Source organism: Cricetulus griseus, chromosome 3 (assembly GCF_003668045.3).
Source record: "Cricetulus griseus strain 17A/GY chromosome 3, alternate assembly CriGri-PICRH-1.0, whole genome shotgun sequence".
NCBI classification, from domain to species: domain Eukaryota; kingdom Metazoa; phylum Chordata; class Mammalia; order Rodentia; family Cricetidae; genus Cricetulus; species Cricetulus griseus.
The window spans coordinates 126,957,044-126,979,834 of NC_048596.1; positions in this window are offsets into that span (position 1 = coordinate 126,957,044).

Below are 22,791 nucleotides of genomic sequence, written 5' to 3' on the forward strand. Positions count from 1 at the left end.
TGTTTAGTGTCAAGTAAGTCAAGCAAAGGCATCACATCGATGACTTTCTTGGACTCATTTTCCATTTAGTCTTGGATAAACACGGGCAGCTTTCAACCTTATATCCTTCCTCATTGTCCATTTTTCCTTCCACACTACAATCAAATCTTGTCTCCAGTTTCCTTTTCTTCTTTCCCTATTTATGTTGCAGGTCTAACTCTAACATGCGACATCGAAGTACAGGCAGTAAAGCAGGTGCAGGCTGTGAAGGGGACACAAACTCCAGAATGATGCCTCTGAAGGTGACAGCCCTGACTGGCTGGATTTCTAGGTTAGCTATGGTTCTGCAAGTGAAGACCTGCAGATTTCATTGCCAACCAGGTATGTGCATGGAAAAGAATAGGACCTGAGTTCAAATGAAAATATTCCATTTTCCCAAACTGATGTCTTTGTTGTTGTTGTTTTTGCTAGAATTGGTGGGGAGGGCTCCCCCTGAACTTAGGCGAAAAAATACTTCAACTTGCTCTTCAAACTCATTCTCACAGATTAATAACCTTCTCCTGCGTCGAGTCTACTGATTGAAGCATATGCTTCTTAGCGTAAATAAGATTGCAGGCGCTCTTTACACTGGGTTCTTACTCAAGAGTTATTTCATGAGTTCTTGGCAATTCAACATCTGCTAGAGGTTTGCTCAAACATCTCATATACATCTAGAATGTCAGATTGCTTCAGAAGCTGCCTTCCCGGGGTAATGCCTTCCTCTGTGTATCAACACAGTCACAACATATTTGTGCAGATTTTTAAAAAGTGTGGTTGACATCAATAACTTTTTCCTAAAACTCCCATGCAAAGACAGTGTCCCCTTTCTGACTTGAATTTATTTGTTAGAAGTTTCATTACAGGAAATGATTTCCTTCAGCAGAGTAGGGGACCCATTCAGTAAGCTTGATTGGTCAGGAGTGGCTGGAACCACTTTCCACCATCTGCTGATGCTGAGCATCCTTGGGACATAAGAGCTTTGTTCCCTTTGCTATAGCTGGGAAAGTGGTTTGTGACCCCCAAACTCGCACTAGAAACTGAAAAACCAAAACAAAACAAATCAAAACAAAAATACTACTGAAGCTTGCTATTAACTTTGAGGAATTCTGATTTGGTTGAATTCTGGTTTATGGTTTCATTTTAGAAATTGCTGCAGTAGTTTTGTACAGTAAACAAACTCTGCATTAATTACAGCAGGCCTTTCATAAGAACATAAAGGATACCAGTAAGCAAGCAAAGCTATTAGAAGTATGGCCTCCGACAAGTCACTTAGCCTGTCTAGCATGGCTTCTTCATTGTAATCACCAAGTCCTATCTCCCATAGACCAGCCCTGTGATCTGGGGTTCCCTGTTTGCTTTTCTCAGTTCTTGGCCTCTCATCTTTCCAGCTGGCCCAATCTTCTGCAGCTCAGGTAATCTTTCATGCCTGCTGTTTCCATTCTCCCTTTCCCAAGACCCTCAAATGGTTTCCCATTAGCTTCTGGGTCATATTCAAATTGTTACCTATTGGTTTCAAGACCTTTACTCAGGCAATCCTTTTTTATGTCACTTTTAATCTCTCCCCTTCCCGTTCGCTTTGTGGCTGACAGAATCATCTTGACCAAGCCATCCTTGTTACACCCTCCCTCTTCTGAGCCCAGCCAGCTTTTACCTATCAGATAACACATTCTTGATTATGCCCATCTGACTCCAGCCTCCCATTTACTGAGTGTTTAAAACCCCAACAAACCTCGGTTACTTACTGCTACACATCACTATAGAAAGAGTTTGTTGACCTGACAAAGCCAAAGTCCCCAGGCAGGTGTTAAGGGACAGTTTCCCCACAAACCACATTAAGATGACCCAAGAGGAAGAGTCTTTATAACAACCAAGGATGTCATTTGTATTCTTTGCACACAATCCAGGTCGCTTAGTGGCTCTCCCAAATCATTAATCAATAAATCAATTGTCTTCTCTTTTTTCTTCCATATGTTTCCTTAGTATTACTAAGTAAGTCCTTAAAATGGAAATCGATTTCAATACACTGGATGTGGGGGCTAATGTGATTAATTTCTTTTTGCAAAATATGTCAAGAAGGAGCACAAGAGCCAAACTGTTACTTTCCACAAATTCAGATTTCCTGAGATAGAGTCTCAGGAAATACAATTTACAATGGGTCACCAAGTCCCCTGTTTGGAGTTTACTTCCCAATTATCAATAGGTAAAAGTGAAAGAAAAAATTAATTTTCCATATCTTTCCATAGCTTCCAGAATCCCCAGTCACTTTCCATTATACGTACTAAATGTTCAAAACACATGTATTTTGGATAAGGTAAAACTAGCTGTTTAACCTCTCCCTTCTTGCTTTGCACTGAGAAGCCTATATGGAGGAAGCACAGTCCCTCTGCCTCTCCTCTCTCTTCTGTGTGTGTGCATGTGTGTACGTATGTACATGTGTGTGCATGCTTGTCTGCATGTGTGTACACCTTATGTGTGGATGCATATGTGCATGTGTGCATATCTGTGTGCATGGAGGGAGCTGCCTGCTAAAATTCAGGGTACTCAGAGTAGATTTATTAAAATTTGTCAGGTTCCCAGAGGATTTTCAGGTGGAACTACAGCTTGAGAACCATTGCCTTCTGAATTGGAAACCTTCTGTTCTAAATTTCATTCAAGATCCAGCTGCTCTGGTAAACTAAGTCCCTCATCAAGAGAAAAGATGGCACCCTCATCCCCATCCCCCTCAATTGACCCTGCTGCACATTTCCTGGACACCTACGCCAGCCTCCTACCATTCCCAGTTACTAAGGCTGGAGGGAGTCAATTTTATGCCTAAATATTAATTCAGTTTCAATCATTCAAGAAATCACAAAAATAGAATCAAAATGGGTTTGAGTCCAGTCCTGCTTTCTAGTAAGCTTCTTCTTCTTCTTTTTTTTTTTTTTTTGGTTAGCTCTTTCTTTCTTTCAGTCCTGAGATTCCACCTTTGAATATCAAATGAAAGAGATGAGATCTTTTCCATCAAATATAGTAACCTCCTCTAACACATGGAGACTTCATATTTAAGCACCGACATTTGGAAATGGCAATGCATTCAAAATCATACTGATTCTAAACAATCATTCACAACTACAATGCAATCCCTCTCCCTCCCTTCCTTTCCATCTCCTTCTCCTCCTCCTCTTTCTCTCCTCCTACCTCTCCAGCCATCCATCAGTTCATCTCACCAATGCTATGTAAGTGGTAGGATTATTGGGAAGGTCAATGAGAATGATGCCTTGCAAAGTGCCTGTAGTCACGAATGTCAAAAATGTTTAGTGTTGCCGGGCGTTGGTGGCACACGCCTTTAATCCCAGCACTCCGGAGGCAGAGGCAGTCGGATCTCTGTGAGTTCGAGGCCAGCCTGGTCTCCAGAGTGAGTGCCAGGATAGGCTCCAAAGCTACACAGAAAAACCCTGTCTTGAAAAACAAAAAACAAAAACAAACAAAACACAACAAAAAATGTTTAGTGTTACTTCTACACTTAGTGATACCTCCAAGTATAATACATATATTACATTTTTATATGCATATGATTAGAAAATCAAGTATTTGGAAATTTGAACCCTAGAACTCAAATGCTGTCATTTCAGAGTATGGTCATTTCACAGGCCTAGCCACTCTTCACAGTATTGTTAATATCAATGGCTTTTTGTAACCCAGGGCAGAGGAAGAGATTTGACGATATGCCCAGAGAGACATATTTGAGGGCTGGTTCAACCTGACAAAGGTGAGACCACCCCTTTGGTGAAAGTTCTTCTATAACTATAGGACTGTGTAAAAAAGGACTTTTGAATTCCATAGGCTCCTTTAATATCTTCTTTTATTTAGTTTTCAATGAGTCACCTTTATTTTTGTCTACGAACAGTGTCTTTGACCACCATAAGAAAAGTCTTGTTCAAGGTCTGTATCTGAGTTCCTACAAATCAGGTTAATTGGTGATCAACAGAGCTTTTCTGCCTTTAATGAGGCCGAGTAGCCCAAGGCAAAGCCTACCTCTTGATAAGGGACTTTTTCTTCTTATTTTAAACTCTTTGATCACTTAAAAAAAAACCAATCCAGGAAGAACAACCACTGGGAATGTCATTGTTTTTTAATTGCCTGATTACTAAACAGTTGCAGATAAAAGATAGATGTTCTCAATTAATAACATTTACATAGATTAGCATCACTAACAAGCCTCATTAGTAGCGGCTGATTTTTTTGTTTAGACCATGTCCTGTGTCATTTCCTCTCTTTCTGGTTGTACAATCCAATGCACCCCTAGTACTAGGAAACATTGCTTTCTAATCTAGTTACATTAATCAAACCATAAGGCATTATAAACACACAGAGAAGTTTTTAATTAATTAAAAGTTCATATTACCTAATTTAGATTTAAAGGAATGTTTCATATATTAAGAACATGCCAGACATTGTTTTAAAACTTTGGATATACTTTTTTAATTACAATTTTTATTCAATTTGTTCTTTGAGGGTTTCACACATGTGACTCTCACCAGAGGTTGTGTTTTTCTGAAGCCTAAGCATGCTCCTTGAATGAATCATACCACCACCACATTTCTGGTCCTGGTGATCATGGGAAGGGTCATTCATTTCATTTCTCTGCTGTTTGTCCTGTGAGGGAGGCAACAGCACAGCCATACTCATAAGTGGATGCTCAGAGTTTAAGTGCTTAAGATAATTAAGATAATTCAGTATTAATTTTACATTCCAACTCCAAACTGTGTCCCTGAGGCAGCCCGATGCTTTCTGTGGGCACCTAGAATAAAAATGCAGTGTGTCAGAGCAGATGCAAGACTTGGGCATAGTCTACAACTAACCATGAATTGGAAATTAAACCTCACGTCCAATTTTCAATTAAAAACAAAAGAACCAAGAAAGATATCCTACTCTACCATAATCATTTTGTATTTAAGCTTAGGTCAAGCCGTTTTTCACAAATTGTAGCACTGAGGCATTTTATTACAAAAATTGTTATCCATATGCATAGACTAATAGGAATTTAAAATCCATTGTACATTTGCTTTATTTTTTAGCATGACCGGTAAGTCTTTAGCTTTGTTGATTTTGGTTACTGTGGGGAGGCCCTCCCTGGGGTGATCTAAGGACAGTACTTGTTGGTGTCTCTCTCTTCTTTTCTTTACAGTCAATAGGGTACTCCTAGTTCTCAAGCTCCTTCCCATTGTGTCATTTGGGGTTCAAAACCACTTGTGTTATATAGCTACCACCGAAGGCAGATTTGGGACACTTTCAGAAACTTGTTTTACTTCAGGTGTTGCCTGCTTCATGGCTTGTGAAATGCAGTGGTCTGCAAAAGCCGCAGCAGCAGTGGTCCGTCTGCTACATTGTACAGGCCATGGCTCAGTAGTCACCCTCTATCTCCACTGGGCACAGGTCATCCCGGACCCCAGGCTGTGGCCACCAACTCCTTTCTTGTGCCAAAAAGTTATGTGGATGGCCCTAGGCCTACCTAGTTTTCAAACAAATATTGATACATATCTTCTCAACACATCTTTTTAAACCTTGAGACAGAGTCTCACCAAATTTCCCAGACTGGTACTAAACTCAAAATAACTTGCATGTTGGTATACTGCCCCATACCCAGTTTCTCAACACTAGTTAACAAGTACCATGATACAAACCACCAACTCCCTGTAAACAGTGCCAATAAGATCTCAAAAGTGGTTGCCTGCAGTTAAAACTCCTAAGTCAGGAATGAAGGAGGCTCACAGGACATTGGGAAGTTGAAAAGAGTGAGAAGAATCAGGGGCAGACAAGACATACTTTATTCACCGGCACATAGGCTACTAGGCAGTCAGACACAGCTGGCACACAGACACACATCAGCATATGTTAGCCATACCCAGGTGGACACAGGTACACATGTAGATTGCCATACATACACTACAGGTAGCCATGCACTGGCCCATTAGGCTGTCTGGCAAAGGCAAAATGTGAAGTAAAGGTACTACTCTTTTATCCCAAGGCCATGTTTATATAAAAGTAGTATTTTGCCAGCAATAACTACATAAGAGACTACATCACTGTTGACCTTTGGGCATCCCAGAAATCTGGTGTCAGCCATTTTTGCTGATATTCCCCAGATGTCCATCATCAGCCACCTTTTTTCAAACTTGATATCCATATCATGCCATGCTGTCAAAATATAAACTGTCCTGTTTAGCTTTCTCTTCCCTTTAAATAATTAAAGGAACTTTCCTTATATATATATATCCCCTTTGAATAATTTGGAGACAATTATGAGGCTGAATGACAATTCTTAACTCTTATGGCATGATCTAGTCAATGCTTTTTATTTGTAGTCATAAAGTCTCCAGTAGGTAGCTTTAATAAGAAGAAAGCATCTGATTTAAGATGGGCATCTGGTCCTTTTGTCCTCAAAGTTCATTGAGGTTACAGCAGTTAAAAATACATTGTATCTCTGTCTTTCCGGAGCTATCAAAGAACTCCTCAAAATAACTTTATCTAACTAATTTTCCCCTTTCCTCTCTCATTTCCCCATAGCTGACCCATTTAACAATCCTGTTCACTCTACCTGTAAAATAGACCCATAATTGGGCATCAAAGTGGTTGCTGTCATAGCTGAACCAGAGTGGCTCTTTGACATTGTTAATCCAGGTTTGCCTTTGATGCATGTGATACTTTCTCTATATATGGGCAAGAACCTTTAAGTATGCAAATTGGCTTGAGTTACTTCTCAGCTTCTGGACCAATGGGAGAATATGCTTTAGGATGAGACCCTCGCCCATGCCAAACTTTCCAGGTTGCTGTTGCAATGACTTGCCCGGGGAGTGCTGTGCTCTAGTATCATGGCAATCTGTGTCCTGCAAAGCAGTGCCAGATTCTGCTCAGGTGGCAATTCTGCCACATTTCTTGGAATTCTCTTTCCTACCCTGCAAAACCCAGTTTACTGTTCCCAAGGTGTTTCTCTAAACCATATGTCATTTTTCCGTTCCTTTATTAACAAAAGAAAAATACAAAAGACAAAAAACAAAAACCCATATAAATCCCAAACAAAACCCAATCAAACCAATTAAACCCAAACCCAAAACCCTTTTGGAATAAATAGGAGAAAGAACCATATGATAGAAACTTCAGGTCTCTGAGGAAAGAAATTGCAGAAGATATCAAAGATGGAAGAATCTCATACACAGATAGCTAGTAGGATCTAGCAAAAACTGCCATCTTACAAAAACAACTTATAGATTCTCCAACAAAATTCCAATTCAGGGGACTGGAGAGATTTCTCAGCAGTAAAGAGCACATACTGCTCTTTCAGAGTTCCTATCACCTACATTGGGTGATTCACAACTTCTGTAACTCCAGCTCCAGGGGATCTGATGCCTCTGTCCTCTGTAGGCACCTGCAGTCATTTGAAGGGTTAAAAGACAATAAAAACGTATCTTACATTTTAATGCAGTTCTTACAGAAATTGAAAAACAATTAAAATTCATGTTGAAGTACAGAATATTCAAGACAGGCCAAACAATCCAGAACAAGAATAAAACTGCTGGAGCTGGTGGAAGTAGAAGCAGACACCCACAACTAATCACTGAACTGAACTGGAATCCAGTTGCAGAGAAGAACAAGTGATGAGCAAAGGGGTCTAGACCAGGCTAGTGAAACTCACAGAAACAGCTGACCTGAACAACGGAGAGCTCTTGGTCCCTAGACTGATAGCTGGGATACCAGCATGGGACTGATCCAGACCCCATGAACCTGGGTTTCAGTGAGGGGACCTCAGAAATCTGTGGGACCTCCTGTAGTAGTTCAGTACTTATCCCTAGCATAGGTGTGGACTTTGGGAGCCCAATCCACATAGAGGGATATTCCCTGAGCCAAGACACATGGGGGTGGGCCTAGGCCCTATCCCAAAGAATATGATAGACTCTAATGACCCCTTATGGAAGGCCTCCCCCTCCCAGGGGAGCAGAAAGGATATGTGATAGATAGGGTTTTAGTTGGGGGGGGTGGTAGGGGAGAAGGGGAGGGAGAGGGAACTGGGATTGACATGTAAAACAATCTTGTTTCTAATTCAAATTAAAAAAATACAAAAAAAAGAGAGAATAAACTGTTGGGGTTTATCAGTATTCCTGAAGGCAAGTTTTTTTTAAAAATATAAATTCTATTTAAATTAGAAACAATATAATTTTACATATCAATCCCAGTTCCCTCTCCCTCCCATCCTCCCATGGCCCCCAACGACTCCCCCATCCCATCCCCTATCCACTCCCCAGAGAGGGTGACTGATGGCAAGTTCTAAACCCCTAACAATTGCAAGCTATTTTTGTTGCTAGTGCTTATTTTCCATAACTTGATGCTGGAGATATCATATACTTGACTCATGAAATGCTGGCATCAACCTGGGGGCCTCATCTCTACTGGCTGTCTCTGATAGTGACGGAAAGTTCTCTGCATACTATCAGGTACTGTGGGTTTATTTTTAGACATGATTTTCCCCATAACATGATAAGATACATAATATTTAAAAATATTGAAAGGAAACTCTGTGAAATGGCAGTTTGGTCACTTTCACTTTTGTATGTCCAAGATTTGTCATATGTATGGCTCAACATGTGTTTTCTAAAATATGTAAGTCACTCATAACATAATTTATAAAGTGTTTTCTAAACCATTTATAGTCTTTTTAAAATGATACAATTAAATATATTGGTTGTAAAATTTTAACCTGCACAAACATGTTTAGCTCAGAAGGTCAAAGTGCACATAAAATTGACTCATCATAAATACCTTTGTTACAGTTCTTTCATTTTTAGCTCTGCTAAGTATTAGAGTACCAATTAGAATATTGGGTACTCCAATCATCTCTTAGTTCTGTCTGAGCTACTAGGTTTCGGCAAGTTTACCAGCAAGACTTTGGTCAGTCTACTGGCCTTAGGTACCCTACCTTAAGGATTTTGAGTAAGAGAATAGGCTACTGTAAAAGCAACAGGGAACTTCTGGATTCTTACTGTTATCAATGAGTGCCTCACTGGCTTTTTCCTGATCTTAATATTTTAATTGTACAGTGACTCTTCTTCTACTAAAATAAAGTCTGTTTGTTTTTCAGTCAGTGTGCACCTCTAAAAGGAACACAATAATTCTAAGAGACATAAAACTTCATTGAGCACAGCCACTTAAATGGATCCAGGATGTTATAAAAGAATGTGAGTTAAATGAAAGGAATAGTTCATGTACATACATAGTCAATGAAAGCAACTAAGGAATGATTTGGGGGAAGATAAGGGGCCTGCGAGAAGAGCGGATAGGCAAGTGTGAATAACAGTAAAGTCTGAGGACATGTGTAGGAATCTGTAATAAATTCTTTTGATAGGCTTTATCCTCATGGTTTTTACCATTATGAAACATGAAAGTATGTGTTGAACATCCTAACACCTGAAATTAGTTTCCTGCTTAGTTACCTAATAAACTGGAATCCTTACTTTTAAGATACAGTATTGTAGGTGGGTACAGAGCGATGTTGTTTTTCCAATTACTGTTTTGTTAAATGGTGATCAGTTGCTGAAAAACTGCTTTATCAAGAAGCATCCTTCTAGAGTATAATGCTACATGGTATAGAGTTTCAAGGCCGTTTCACTAAGGTCATCCACTCAAGACTGAATGACTTCTAGAAACCCACTTCTGGATCCTATCCCACTCTGCTCTTGACTCTATTTTTGGACCCTTTGCACTGGTAATTCTTGATAATTACTTTTTGAAAATGTGAGAGTCTTCCATCAAGCTCAATCCTTCATAGTGTGGTGTCCAAGTTAGGAAATGTTATGGAAACTTTGATGAGAAGCACTGAGGTGGGTGGCAAGCTTAGTACTGTTAGAAAGTTTCCCTCCTCTTTTAAAGAACACGCTCAGCCTCTCTCTCAGCTGACACTCAATATACTGTACTACTTTTGTCATCATTGTTGATAGTTTATTAATGATCCATCAGATGAACTTCTATTTATAGTCCTAGCTCCATCAACTCCCTGTGTTTACAATAGTCTCTATATTCAAGTGGATGGCATATAGCGTTCTATAATTCATGAATCTAGAATGGCAGGTTGAAATAAAAAAAATCAGCTAAAACGAGTATGAGTAATTAGGATATAGCAAGCCCAGCTCTGACCCTGCTGTACTGGGAGGAGATGTGAGTTTTTGTTATGGTTCTTCCTTCTTTCAGGTTATGGCTTGTAAATAGAGTTCTTAATTGGTTTAGATAAACAAAAATCTAGAGTCAGATATAGAGGGAAATCCTGAGAGATCAGAGAGAAGGAGCAAGCAACAGCACACCTTACCTTCTTAGGATCTCAGCAGACAGGAGAGCGATTTCCTGCTTCTCCCTGCTTATATCCTATTTCTGCCCAGCTACCTTACTTCCTGTCTGTCTGTACAGACCTCCAGACCTCTATGGTTAACTAGTGGGTCCATTCTCTGACATTTAGACAGGCTTTATTTGTACAAGCAAGATTTCACCACAATGGCTTATAGGAGATATATTTCTTTTTCTTTTTCTTTTTTGTTTCTTTTCAAGACAGGGTTTCTCTGTGGCTTTGGAGGCTGTCCTGGAACTAGCTCTTGCAGACCATGCTGGTCTTGAACTCACAGAGATCTGCCTGCCTCTGTCTCCTGAGTGCTGGGATTAAAGGTGTGCATCACCACCCCCGGAAAGATGTATTTCTTTTTTAATTAAAACTTTATTACATTTTGTTTTAAATTGTGTATGTGTATGTGTTAGAGTATTAAGAACAAGAGGAAGTATTTTTCTTTAAGAATTGTAAAACAGCATGGATCTGATGCTGGATTCAACAACTATGGGTCTTCTGTTTTTCAAAAAAATGTTCATTTTTTATTTTTCTCTATTCTCTTCATACATGTATATACTATATTTTTGGACATGTTCATTATTTCTTCATCTCTATTCCCCTTGGCTCTAGGACCTCCCATCATATTTCTTTCCAATTTTATGTCCTCCTTTTATAGTTTTTAATTAATCAATTAATATTTTTAATCCATTGAGTCTAATTAGTTGCCACATTCCTAGAGAGAGTTATGATTCCTCTCCTAGCGGCTATCAACTGCCAATAGTTCCTCAGCTGGTGCTGGGGCTTCAGGAGCCGCCTTCCCTTTCTGGAAGGGTCTACTCCCTTGATCTTGTATAGATGACCACAGGTACTGTGCTGTTGCCATGTCATGTCCGGAGGACAGCATTGAACTCCTCCCATACTCAGACTTTGAGGTTATTTCTGCTTCCTCTTCTGTGCTGTTCCCAGAGACTCGGGTAGGGAGCTTGATGTAGATGGTTCATCTCAACTGAGCTCCATATTCACTTGGAACAGCAATGTATCTCTTCATTAACCAAGCACTCATGGCCATAAGAAACACTTCTGACCAAGGCTGGCAGCAGCACAAGTTTATAGCTATAAACACATTAATTTGGAGGCATTTTGACAACATGATCATTTAGAAAAACAGCAGCAACAGATCTTATCTAAGGACCTATGACTTCCTTAGCCTTGATCAAAAGTTTACACTGGGGCAAAGACAGTCTACTCAACAAATGGTGCAGGGGATCTTGGATTTCAACACACAGAAAAATGAAAGTGGGTCTTTAAATCTCACTTCACATACTCCACAACTCCAAGTGGATTAAGAATCTTAACATAAGACCTGATGCTTTGAAACTGCTAGGAGAAATAGTAGAGAGTACACCTTCAGCTTCCAGGCACAAGTAAGGGCTTTATGAATAGGACTGTGGTAGCTCAAGAAAAAAGATCAACAATCGACAAATGGCTTCCCAGTAAACAAAGAAGAAAATGGCTAATAAAGTGAAGATGCAGCCCAGGGAATGGGAGAAAATACTTGTGAGCTATACATTTGATAGAGTATTAGTGTCCATTGTATACAAAGACTAAAAAGCTAAACACCAAGAAAATGAACAATCAGTTAAAAATGGGCTATGGAACTTACCAGAATGTTCTCAAAAGAAGAAGTATAAATGGCTAGGAAACACATAAAAATTGCCAAACATTTTTAGCTACCAGGAAAATACAGAGTTAACCAAGATTCTATCTCACACTAGTCAGAACACAAATGACAATAATTGTTGGTGGGAGTGTAAACTAGGGCAGCCATTTCTGAAGTCAATCTGGAGGATTCTCAAAATACTAGAAATAGAATTGCCATGTGACCCAGCTATTTCACTCCTGGACATACACCAAAAGGATTTTATATCTTACAATAGAGACACTTGCTCTTCGATGTTCACTGTCACCCTATTCATAATAACTAGAAAATGGAATCAGCCTAGATGCTAACAAACTGATGAATAGATAATAAAAATGTCACACAGTGGAACATTATTCAGCCGTAAAGAAAAGTGAAATTCATGGTAAATATATTAAATTGGAAAAATTATACTGAGTAAGGATACCCAGATTCAGAAAGAAAAATTTTGCATGTTCTCATATAAGAGGCCTAGCTTCATTTCTCTTGTTTTGCATCTTTAACATGGGGTACATGTGAAGTCAAGGGAATCAGAAATAAGCTATTGGTGGAGGGATACATTTATGAAGAGGGGATCATAAAACATAGGTGAAATGAAAGTAGAGATGGTGAATACCGAGTCCTCTCTTTTGTCATAAAGCATCCAGAAACAATACAAGCAATAAGATTTGTAAGACTAGTCATAACATTTGCTCAATAAGAGATCTACCTTTATATCTATTTATGTCTATATGTGCATGTGTATATGTGTGTTCTTAGATGTGAGTATATATGTGTGTGCAAGTGTGCACATGTGTGTGGAGGTCAAGGTTATTGGTCCTCAAATGTCATTCCCCTTTTGTTTGACAGAATTTTTTATTGGGCTGAAACATTGTCATGTAGGCTGGACTAATTGGCCAGCATCTCCAGGGATTGGTCTGTCTTCATCTTGTTTCTTGCCATTGCTGGGATCACAAGCTTGCACTACCACACCCAGAATTTTTAAAAAAAGATTTTATTTATTTATTACGTATACAACATTCTGCTTCCATGTATATCTGCACACCAGAAGAGGGCACCAGATCTCATAACGGATGGTTGTGAACCATGTGGTTGCTGGGAATTGAACTCGGGACCTCTGGAAGAGTAGTCAGTGCTCTTAACCTCTGAGCCATCTCTCCAGCCCCACACCCAGATTTTTATGAGGTTTCAGGGATTTGAACTTAGATCTTTATGCTTGCAAAGCAAGTGCTTTGTAAACTAAGCCATCTCCCTAGACCTAATCAGGTACTTTTTGTAGACTAGGCAATCCTCAGAATTTCTGAGAAAAACAGATAGTGAATGGTTAGTGACAGCAGACTTGCTACAATATTTAGGTGTGAATGATATGTTTTCCTGCTTTCCAAAACAGTAATGAGCAATTGCTAATTGGATAAACCTTTTAGATAAAAAACTTTATCCCATCTCTTTTTAGAGTAGTAGTTTGCGCATAAATTGGGAAGAAGTTGATTTTCTTATAATAACTAGGAATGGTTCTAGAAGTCCCTGAAAAATTATTTAAAAATAATGGAACAAAGCCAGGTATAACAGTACATGCTTGTCATCCCAGCAGTCCTTAGAAGGCAGAAGCAAGAATACTAGGAGCTCTAGGTTATTGTTAACTAACAAGTGAGTTGGAGGACAGCCTAGACTACATATGACCCTGTCTCAAAGAAACAGCAACATTGGCAAAAAAGTCAAAAAGAAGAATGTAAAGTAGTGGTTGTATTGGCTGTATTATATTATGTAGGCACAAACTGGAAGAGAGTCAAGAAGCAATGTCCAGGTTTTAACACAAAGGTGAATATAGGAAGGAGGAGAGGAAGAGGGGGAGGAGGAAGCCAACAACATATTGAGCACTAACTATACATTCCATGCCCAGTGCTCAGTACTTTTTATAAATTATTTACTTTTAGTCTTCATGCACACCCTGAGACAGTATGAAATGAAAAAAAAATGAAGGCCTAGAAAGGTTAAACAATGCTCCTAGGGACACACAAAAGGGGCGTCTGAAGTAGGAATACTGGCTTTGTTCTCTGAGCTATATAACTTATAGTCTTGAAGATATGTATCTTGGATAATATATATTAGATTCTTAACATAATTACATACCTCCTTCAGACAACACTGATGAATTTGAAAGAACTTCATAATTATGTGTCCTGTATTTCTCAGTCTATTTTTTCCTGAAAACTTTATTCTTTAATACATTCTAGGTATAAGTGGTTTAATTTACACAGAAATGGCAGATAACAAGTTAAAAACAATCATGCTTGATTTGAAGCCTCCAGCAGGATTTCAAATTCCCATCCTATTGTTATGGTGCACCTTGGATTCTTCAAGATTATTTTCTCCATTTGTAAGATTTACCGTGGTTATCTCATGGGCTTCCTTAAAGTTTCACAACTTTCTTTATGATAGCTTTACTTAAATTGCAGCCTCATTGATTGAAGAAGTCATGACATTAACTAGCCTGGACATCATTAAAAAGGAAAAATTATTATTTAATTAGATGACTACCATTTCTATTGTTACTTTATTTTCAACTTCTGTGGAAATAGGCTCCCTGCTGGTTGCAGTTTCTGGCTATCTTTATTCCCCTCATTACTAATTCCTTTTTACAATTCTGCCTGCTAATCAGCCCATACCATGTGTTTGGGAGGCTGTTTCATCATTCCTTCATTTTTGGATTCCAGGGTGTCTAGTAGATCCAGGCAAGGACTCAGCCAGTAGCCAAGGTCAAGAGGATTCCTTGTGAATGGCACAGCCACATATTACATACTGTTTTATGCAACTGTTACATTTCTGGGCCAGGGTTCATGGAGAATTTCCATAAATCTGATGGGTAATGTGCCAAATGAAATTAGAGAGACCGTCCTGTGATCACAGTCAAATGAAAATATCTTATGTTAATTTCTTCACACACGCTTGAGGCAGGTAGTTAATCCCTCTTTGGGAAGAGCTGGAAACACACACAGCAAGGAAACAAGCTATTGTCTAAGTAGACAGATAAAGCAACTGAAACTTCGTATACAGAGGAATATAGAATTTCCTCTCTGAGTTTGTTGTTTCTGTATTCAACATTATCTGCTTACTAATTAATAATGCAAATTATTACCTTATTTTCTTCCTCTAATTGACCAGTTGCACTTGTGTATCTGGATGTTAAAGATTTCTTTGAGGTATTTTGCTGAAAAATAGAGAACTCAGTAGGAAAGAAAAACAGCCCATTAGCAAAGGCTGGGTAGTTTACAAACTTCATCTCTATTTATTCACATACACAGCTTTCGTTCAAGCTTTGACCCGAATCAACTCAAATCAGAAAAGTGCATTTAAAATCACCCATCTTGGAACTGATACAAAAGTACTCTACTTGTAGTTGAAAGTGAAACAGCATTAATATTTTAAAACAATTGCAGGTCGAGAACTGAAGAAAACAGGCTGGCCTTCTGGTCATCCAACACATGGGAGAGCACAGACTTTTTTCCCCCTATTTTTAATTTAAAATAGAAACAAGATTGTTTTACTTGTCAATCCCAGTTCCATCTCTCTCCCTTCCTTCCCTGTCCCCCAACACCCTATCCCATCTACTTTCTGTTCCCCAAGGAGGGTGAGGCCTTCCACGGGGGGCGGGGGCAGGGTCTTCAGAGTCTGTCACATCCTTTGGAATAGGGCCTATGCCCTCCCCTGTGTATCTAGGCTGAGAGAGTATTGCTCTATGTGGAATGGGCTCCCAAAGTCCATTCCTATGCTAGGAATAAGCACTGATCTACTATCAGAGGCCCCATAGATTTCCGAGGCCTCCACACTGACACCCACATTCATGGGGTCTGGATCAGAGCCATGATGGTTTCCTAGCTATCAGTCTGGGGTCCTTGAGATCCCCCTTGTTCAAGTCAGCTGTTTCTGTGGGTTTCACCAGCCTGGTCTTGACCCCTTTGCTCATCACTCCTTCTCTGCAACTGTATTTTGGTTCAGTTCAGTGTTTAGCTGTGGGTTTAGCTTCTACTTCCATCAGCTGCTGGATGAAGGCTCTAGGATGGCATATAAGTCAGTCATCAATTATCAGGGGCGGGTATTTAAGGTAGCCTCTCCACTGTCACTTAGATTGTTAGTTGGTGTCATCCTTGTAGATCTCTGGACATTTCAATAGTGCCTGATTTCTCTTTAAACCTACAAAGGCTCCCTCTATTATGGTATCACTTATCTTGCTCTCTTATTCTTTCCCCCACTCAACCTTCCTGCTCCCTCATGTCCTCCTCTCCCCTCCTCATTCTCCTAGCTTCCTCTCCCCTCCCCACATGCTCCCAATTTGCTCAGGAGATCTTGTCCCTTTCTGCTTACATTATCTTTCAATATACCGACAAGTTCCCAGATGTGGATACAAGTGAAAACACATTGCAACAGAGGGTCAAAACACTTATTATTGATGACTGAAGGATATTTATTAGTATCATGCTTATTAACCAAAATTTAACATGGATTTCTGAAGCACCTGGCTTGTTCCTTATGCGACTTCTGGGACAAACAGTGTTAGGAGGCTCTCAGTCAGGATTGTCTGTTACCTGAGAAAGCCCATACAATCTCACAATGGAAAGAAAGTCTATAGTAGGAATTCACATCAGAAAAAATGTGTTTAGATGGTGAGATAGGAAATCCAGAGATGGATACCAGGAGTTTGGGGGTTACATGCAGAATGAAACACTAGGATGGATTTGTAGGAAGAGAAAGTCCTATTATGGCTTTGGATCAATTTGGTTAAGAAGAGAAATAAAATAAGGGCTGTTGAGGCAGGTAGAACATCATTAGGGCAAGTGAGGCCTTGGGGCCCTACTTGAGCAAGGTCATAACTTAAGTAGGCAAAATATGATGGGATAAGAACTATAGATTTTGTCCTGCTCTGACACTTCCATCTTGCAGGACCATAAAGATTGTAATTAACCTGCTTCCTCATCAGAAAAATGAGAACATGGGAGCCAGTTCTACCAGGTCCTTCCCATCTGCCAAACTCATGGGTCCTTAGGATAAGTTCCAATCATGGCTTCAGCTAAATCAAAGGAACTAGTTTCTCTTGTGTGTGTGTGTGTGTGTGTGTGTGTGTGTGTGTGTGTGTGTGTGTGTGTGTAGCCATACATTTATATTTATACATGTATGTAGAGTCCAGAGGACAACTCCAAAATTGTTTCTCAGCTGTCATCAACTATATATTTATTGACTTATTGATTTATTTTGAGATAGGGTCTCTTCTTGGTCTGAGTCTTGCTAAGCAAGTGAGGCTGGTCAGCAAGGGAACTCCATTGATCTACCAATCTCTGTAGCATGAAAAATAAAAGACCTAGAAACTGATATTGGGGTTCAAGCTTCGAGCTGAAGATCAGAAAAGCAAAGCAGCTAGCTATGCCTACCCTAATCTCTAGCTCAGGTTGAAAGGGCTGATCCATGAACTCTCACCAAGACTCAGACTGTTGCTTCTCTTCATTGTGGCTGGAGAATCCTGAGATTGAACCTTCCTATCCTCAATGTGACTAAGGAATGAATGCCTAATACCAAATGTCAGTTCTGAGACCTTGCTCCTGCTTATATACCTTATCCTTAATGATGAGATTAACTTGGGATCAAATGCATGAGCTCTGTTATTTTTCACTCTTTTGCAGGCCATGGTGGCCTTGAACTAATAGAGATCTGTCTATCTCTTAATTCTGAGTCCTGAGATTAAAGGTGTATACAACCACTGCCTGATCTCTATAGCTTGAGACTGACTATGCTTTCTGAATCCTCAGGGAAACTTTAATAAATCATAAATAATATATCACCACAAGTCTCCATGTTTCTCACTTTACAATACAAGTACTTTTCCAATCACGTTACTTCTTCAGCCCTAGTTTTCCTAACATTTCAAAGTGACATGTACTGCTTGAAAAAAAAATCGAGTATACTTGATATAAGGTGAGTGCTTAGAATAGGTTAATGATTTTGCAAATCTTTTTTTCTCCATTTTTAAATTTAAATTAGAAACAAGATTTTTTTTTTTACATGTCAATCCCAGTTCCCTCTCTCTCCCCTCCTCCCTGTCCACCACTAACACCCTACCTATCCCATACCATTTCTGCTCCCTAGGGAGAGTGAGGCCTTCCATGGGGGGGGGTCTTCAGAGTCTGTCATATCCTTTGGGATAGGGCCTAGGCCCTCCCCATGTGTCTAGGCTGAGGGAGTATTCCTCTATGTGGAATGGGCTCCCAAAGTCCATTCCTATGGTAGGGATAAGTACTGATCTACTACAAGAGGCCCCATAGATTTCCAAGGCCTCCTCACTGACACCCACATTCATGGGGTCTGGATCAGTCCCATGCTGGTTTCCCAGCTATCAGTCTGGGGAGCAAGAGCTCCCCTTTGTTCAGGTCAGCTGTTTCTGTGGGTTTCTCCAGCCTGGTCTTGACCCCTTTGCTCATCACTCCTCCTTATGTGCAACTGGATTCCAGTTCAGATCAGTGTTTAGTTGTGGTTGTCTGCTTCTACTTCCATCAGCTGCTGGATGAAGGCTCTAGGATGGCATATAAGGTAGGCATCAATCTCGTTATCAGGGGAGGGCATTTGAGGTAGCCTTTCTACTGTTAGATGGTTAATTGGTGTCATCCTTGTAGATCTCTGGGCATTTCCCTAGTGCCTGATTTCTCTTTAAACCTATACTGGCTCCCTCTCTAATGGTATCTCTTATTTTGCTCTCCTCTATTCTTCCCCCTACACAAACTTCCTGCTCCCTCATGTCCTCCTCACCCCATCCTCTTCTCCCCTTCTCATACTCCTAGCTCCTTCTCCCCTCCCCCATGCTCCCTATTTGCTCAGGTGATCTTGTCCCTTTTTCCTTCAACAGAGGACTATTTATGTCTCTCTTAGATTCCTCCTTGTTGCCTAACTTCTCTAGTTGTGTGGATTGTAGGCTGGTAATCCTTTGCTCTACATGTAAAATCCATATATGATTGAGTGCATACCATGTTTGTCTTTTTGTGACTGGGTTACCTCGCTCAGAATGGTTTCTTCTGGTTCCATCAATTTTCCTGCAAATTTCAAGATTACATTGTTTGTTTGTTTTTTTTTCTGCTGAATACTACTTCATTGTGTAAATGTACCACATTTTTTGTATCCATTCTTAAGTTGAGGGGCATCTAGGCTGCTTCCAGTTTCTGGCTATTACAAATAATGCTGTAATGAACATAGTTGAACAGATGTCCTTGTTGTATGAACGTGCTTCTTTTGGGTATATGCCTAAGAGTGGAATTGCTGAATCTTGTGGTAGACTGATTCCATTTTCCTGAGTAATTGCCATACTGATTCCCAAAGTGGCTGTACAAGTTTTCACTCCCACCAGCAGTGGAGGAGTGTTTCCTTTTCTCCAGATCCTCTCCAGAATAAGTTATCATTGGTATTTTTGATTTTAGCCATTCTGACAGGAGAAAGATGATATCTCAGAGTTGTTTTGATTTGCATTTCCCTGAGGGCTAAGGATGTTGAGCACTTTCTTATGTGTCAGCCAAGACTTTTTTCTTAAACAAGAGAAGCCTAACTGGATGTTTTAAGATTATTAGTATCTTTGAATAAATATTATTACTTATTAACAAATACTAATTGCTTTCAGGTTGAGGAAGTATTTTTGTAAATTATGAAGACCTTGGCTATTAGGATTGGGAGTTTGTGCATGGGAATATGAATGGAAGGTCAAGGCTTCTGATTGGTTAATAGCAGCTGTTTGTTATGGCTTGGATATAAAATGTTCTCAAAAGCTCATTTTTGGAAGGTTTGGTTCACCAGTTGGTGTCTTTATGGAGAGATGAAGAGACTGGATTATCAAGGTGCTAACCTCATCAATGGATCATTCTATTGATCATCAAATAGCTGTATGAGCTGTTAGATGGGGTTATTGTGGGATGTATGTGCATGTTTACAAAGGTTGTATATTCTCCCTTTTTTCTCTCTGCTTCCTGACTGTCAGCCAACAATGAGCCTTCCTCTGCCACATGCCATGATGTTCTGCCTCTCCACAGGTCTAAAATGAATAGAGCCACTCACCCATGGACTGAAACCCTTGTAACTGTGAATAAATACACATTTTCTTTCCTTAATTTTTTTTCTCAGATATCATGTCACAGCGCAGAAATATGGCTTACACAGAGTGGTTAAACAGAGAGTGAACTTTAGGGAGATGGACGGGAAGGCACAGTATCTATGTGGAATCAAACTGCAGGATGATGCTGGTCTAGGTGAACTCTAGGTGTGTTATGTGGGTGGCATATGATATTGACTTATTTAAGAAAAATATGACAGAAAGGCAATTTGATCACATGGATTGTATCAAGAGAGTGTGTAGCCATAATTCATAGCTCTGGTGGAAAGGAGGGTAGAGGGGTGGGTATAGGAATGGGAAGGTTAGGAGTTGAATTAATGACTTGAAGAGAATTGGGAAGAAGTAAGATCATATGTGAAGACATTTAATTTTAAGAATGGCTGACCTGGGGATAATTGACACTGTGAAGACAAGAAGCACCAAAGATGGAGGTTAGTTCTCCATATACAGACACTTGTGGCACTATGACAAGAAAGTAGAGAGCCAGGATCACCAACATGACTTCACATGGCCATCATCTAATAGTGTTGAAAACAGTGATATCTCAATTCTTTTCCAGGTGACTCTCATATACTTTTGTATGCAGTCTAGATATTGCAGTCTAGCATAGCCTATGCTGGCTGCAAACTCTAGAACCTCCTGTTTTAGCCTTCCATGTGGTCATGGTACAAGTGTGTGCCCCCTGCACCTAGCGTGGGCATATGGATTTTTAGACATTTCTTAATATTCCTTCAGGGAGAAGTTTAGACTACAAGTTTGTTGCTGTATGAAAAAGAGAAGAATGTGATGAAAATTCACCTACCAAGTGTCAGACTGTTGGCTGGGTATTTCACTCTGTTCTCTTATGGAATATTCACTCCTGTTCTCTGGTTCTTTTGTGGTAAGTGATAAATAATGTGAGCATGAGTTTCAGGACTGAAGTGGAATGCATGGAAATACTCCTAGCTCCACCCTATCTTTTTTTTTGAGAGAGAGAGAGAGAGAGAGAGAGAGAGAGAGAGAGGGTCTTTCTATGTAGCCCTGGCTGTCCTGGAACTCACTTTGTAAACCAAGTTGACCTTGAACAAGGTTGACATTCCTGTCTCTGCCTCCCAAGTTCTGCAACTAAATGCATTCATTACCATGCCTAGCCCCAACCACTAATTTTAAGGAAATAGACTTAAAGGCAACAATTTGTGGGGGCTGGAGAGATAGCTCAGCAGTTAAGAATATTTGTTGCTCTCGTAGAGGACCTGAGTTTGGTTACCAGTGCCCATGTCTGGTAGCTCATAACTGCCTGAAAATCCAGCTCCAAGGAATCCTATGTTCTCTTCTGCCCTTCACAGAGGAGAATACATATTAACATCTACATAAATATTAATTAGAGTTAAATATATGTTAAAATTTTTTTCTGGGTGTGGTGATAAATATAGGGAATCACTGAACTTAAACAAGCCTGAGCTAAACTGTCTTCAATGGATGAGAGCAACTCTTGTTTGAAATTTACTAAAAGCACATGTTAACTCTCCAAAAACAAGATTCTAAATTTAGTATCACACAAGAACATATTTACATATTCTAAGATATGACAAGTTCTTTTTTTTTACTTTCATTTGTTTACCTCTTTAGAAATTTTACTTCTCACTGAAAACCTGGCTGCTTTAGTATAATATATATAATTTTAACCAGTCTGGTTATCTGGGGGATTACTAGGTTGCTAGTTCTAGTTGCTGTTATAGCAATTTTAGAGGGAGAGTTGTGTATGGAAAAGCCTTGTAAGGTGAAGCTTAATGGAAACCAGTAAGACAAGAAGAAATCTGAGGACTGGAGAGGGGGCTTTTTTGAGTGCTTATTACACACTGGGTACCATGAGAGGTTCTTTGTGTGCCTCCTCATGTGATATGCAGTAGGCATATTGTCTCACTGACATCTGAACCCCTTCTTTGGAGAAGCTGAACCCTGTTTTCCAGAAAGAACTCTGACCCACTTTGCTTCCTTCACTCTTTGTCAACCAGGTGGCCTTTCAGTATGCAATGACACTGCGATGCAGACAAATGCCAATGTTTGTGCTGAAATCTCTTAGATCTCATGTGTGTGACATCAGTAGCAGTCTGACTGTGGTGTGCCCAGAAACATCTTCTAACTGACTGAACCCTGCTTCTGGGTCCTTTGTATCCTAACTAATGGGTTGATTTTACTTTTCTTTCCCAGTTTCCCATAATTTCTTGCATTCCATGAGTTACCAGGTCTCTTTCCCAACATTTATTTCTAATTAATCATCCCACATCTCCTTGTCTGACTTGCAGTTAAGACTCCTGACTCGTGCAAATGCTTCTGCCAACTCCAAGAGGCATATCTAGCCATGCGCATTGTTTGAGCAGGAAAGCGACACTCAGAGAGACGTATGTTACTCCGCAGGGAGAGATGACAGAGCTAAAGGGGTGGCAGAGCCAGGTCCCAGGTTAAATGTTTCCTGCAGGGTGTTTGAAAGGAGAAGCAGGCTAAGGCTGCCAAAGTCCTGGGGGAATGTCCTCATGCCACTTAATAATAGGAAATGAATCTCCTTCAACCTCAAGGTAACGCTTAACAACCCTCCACTTATTTTTAAAGAAAAGA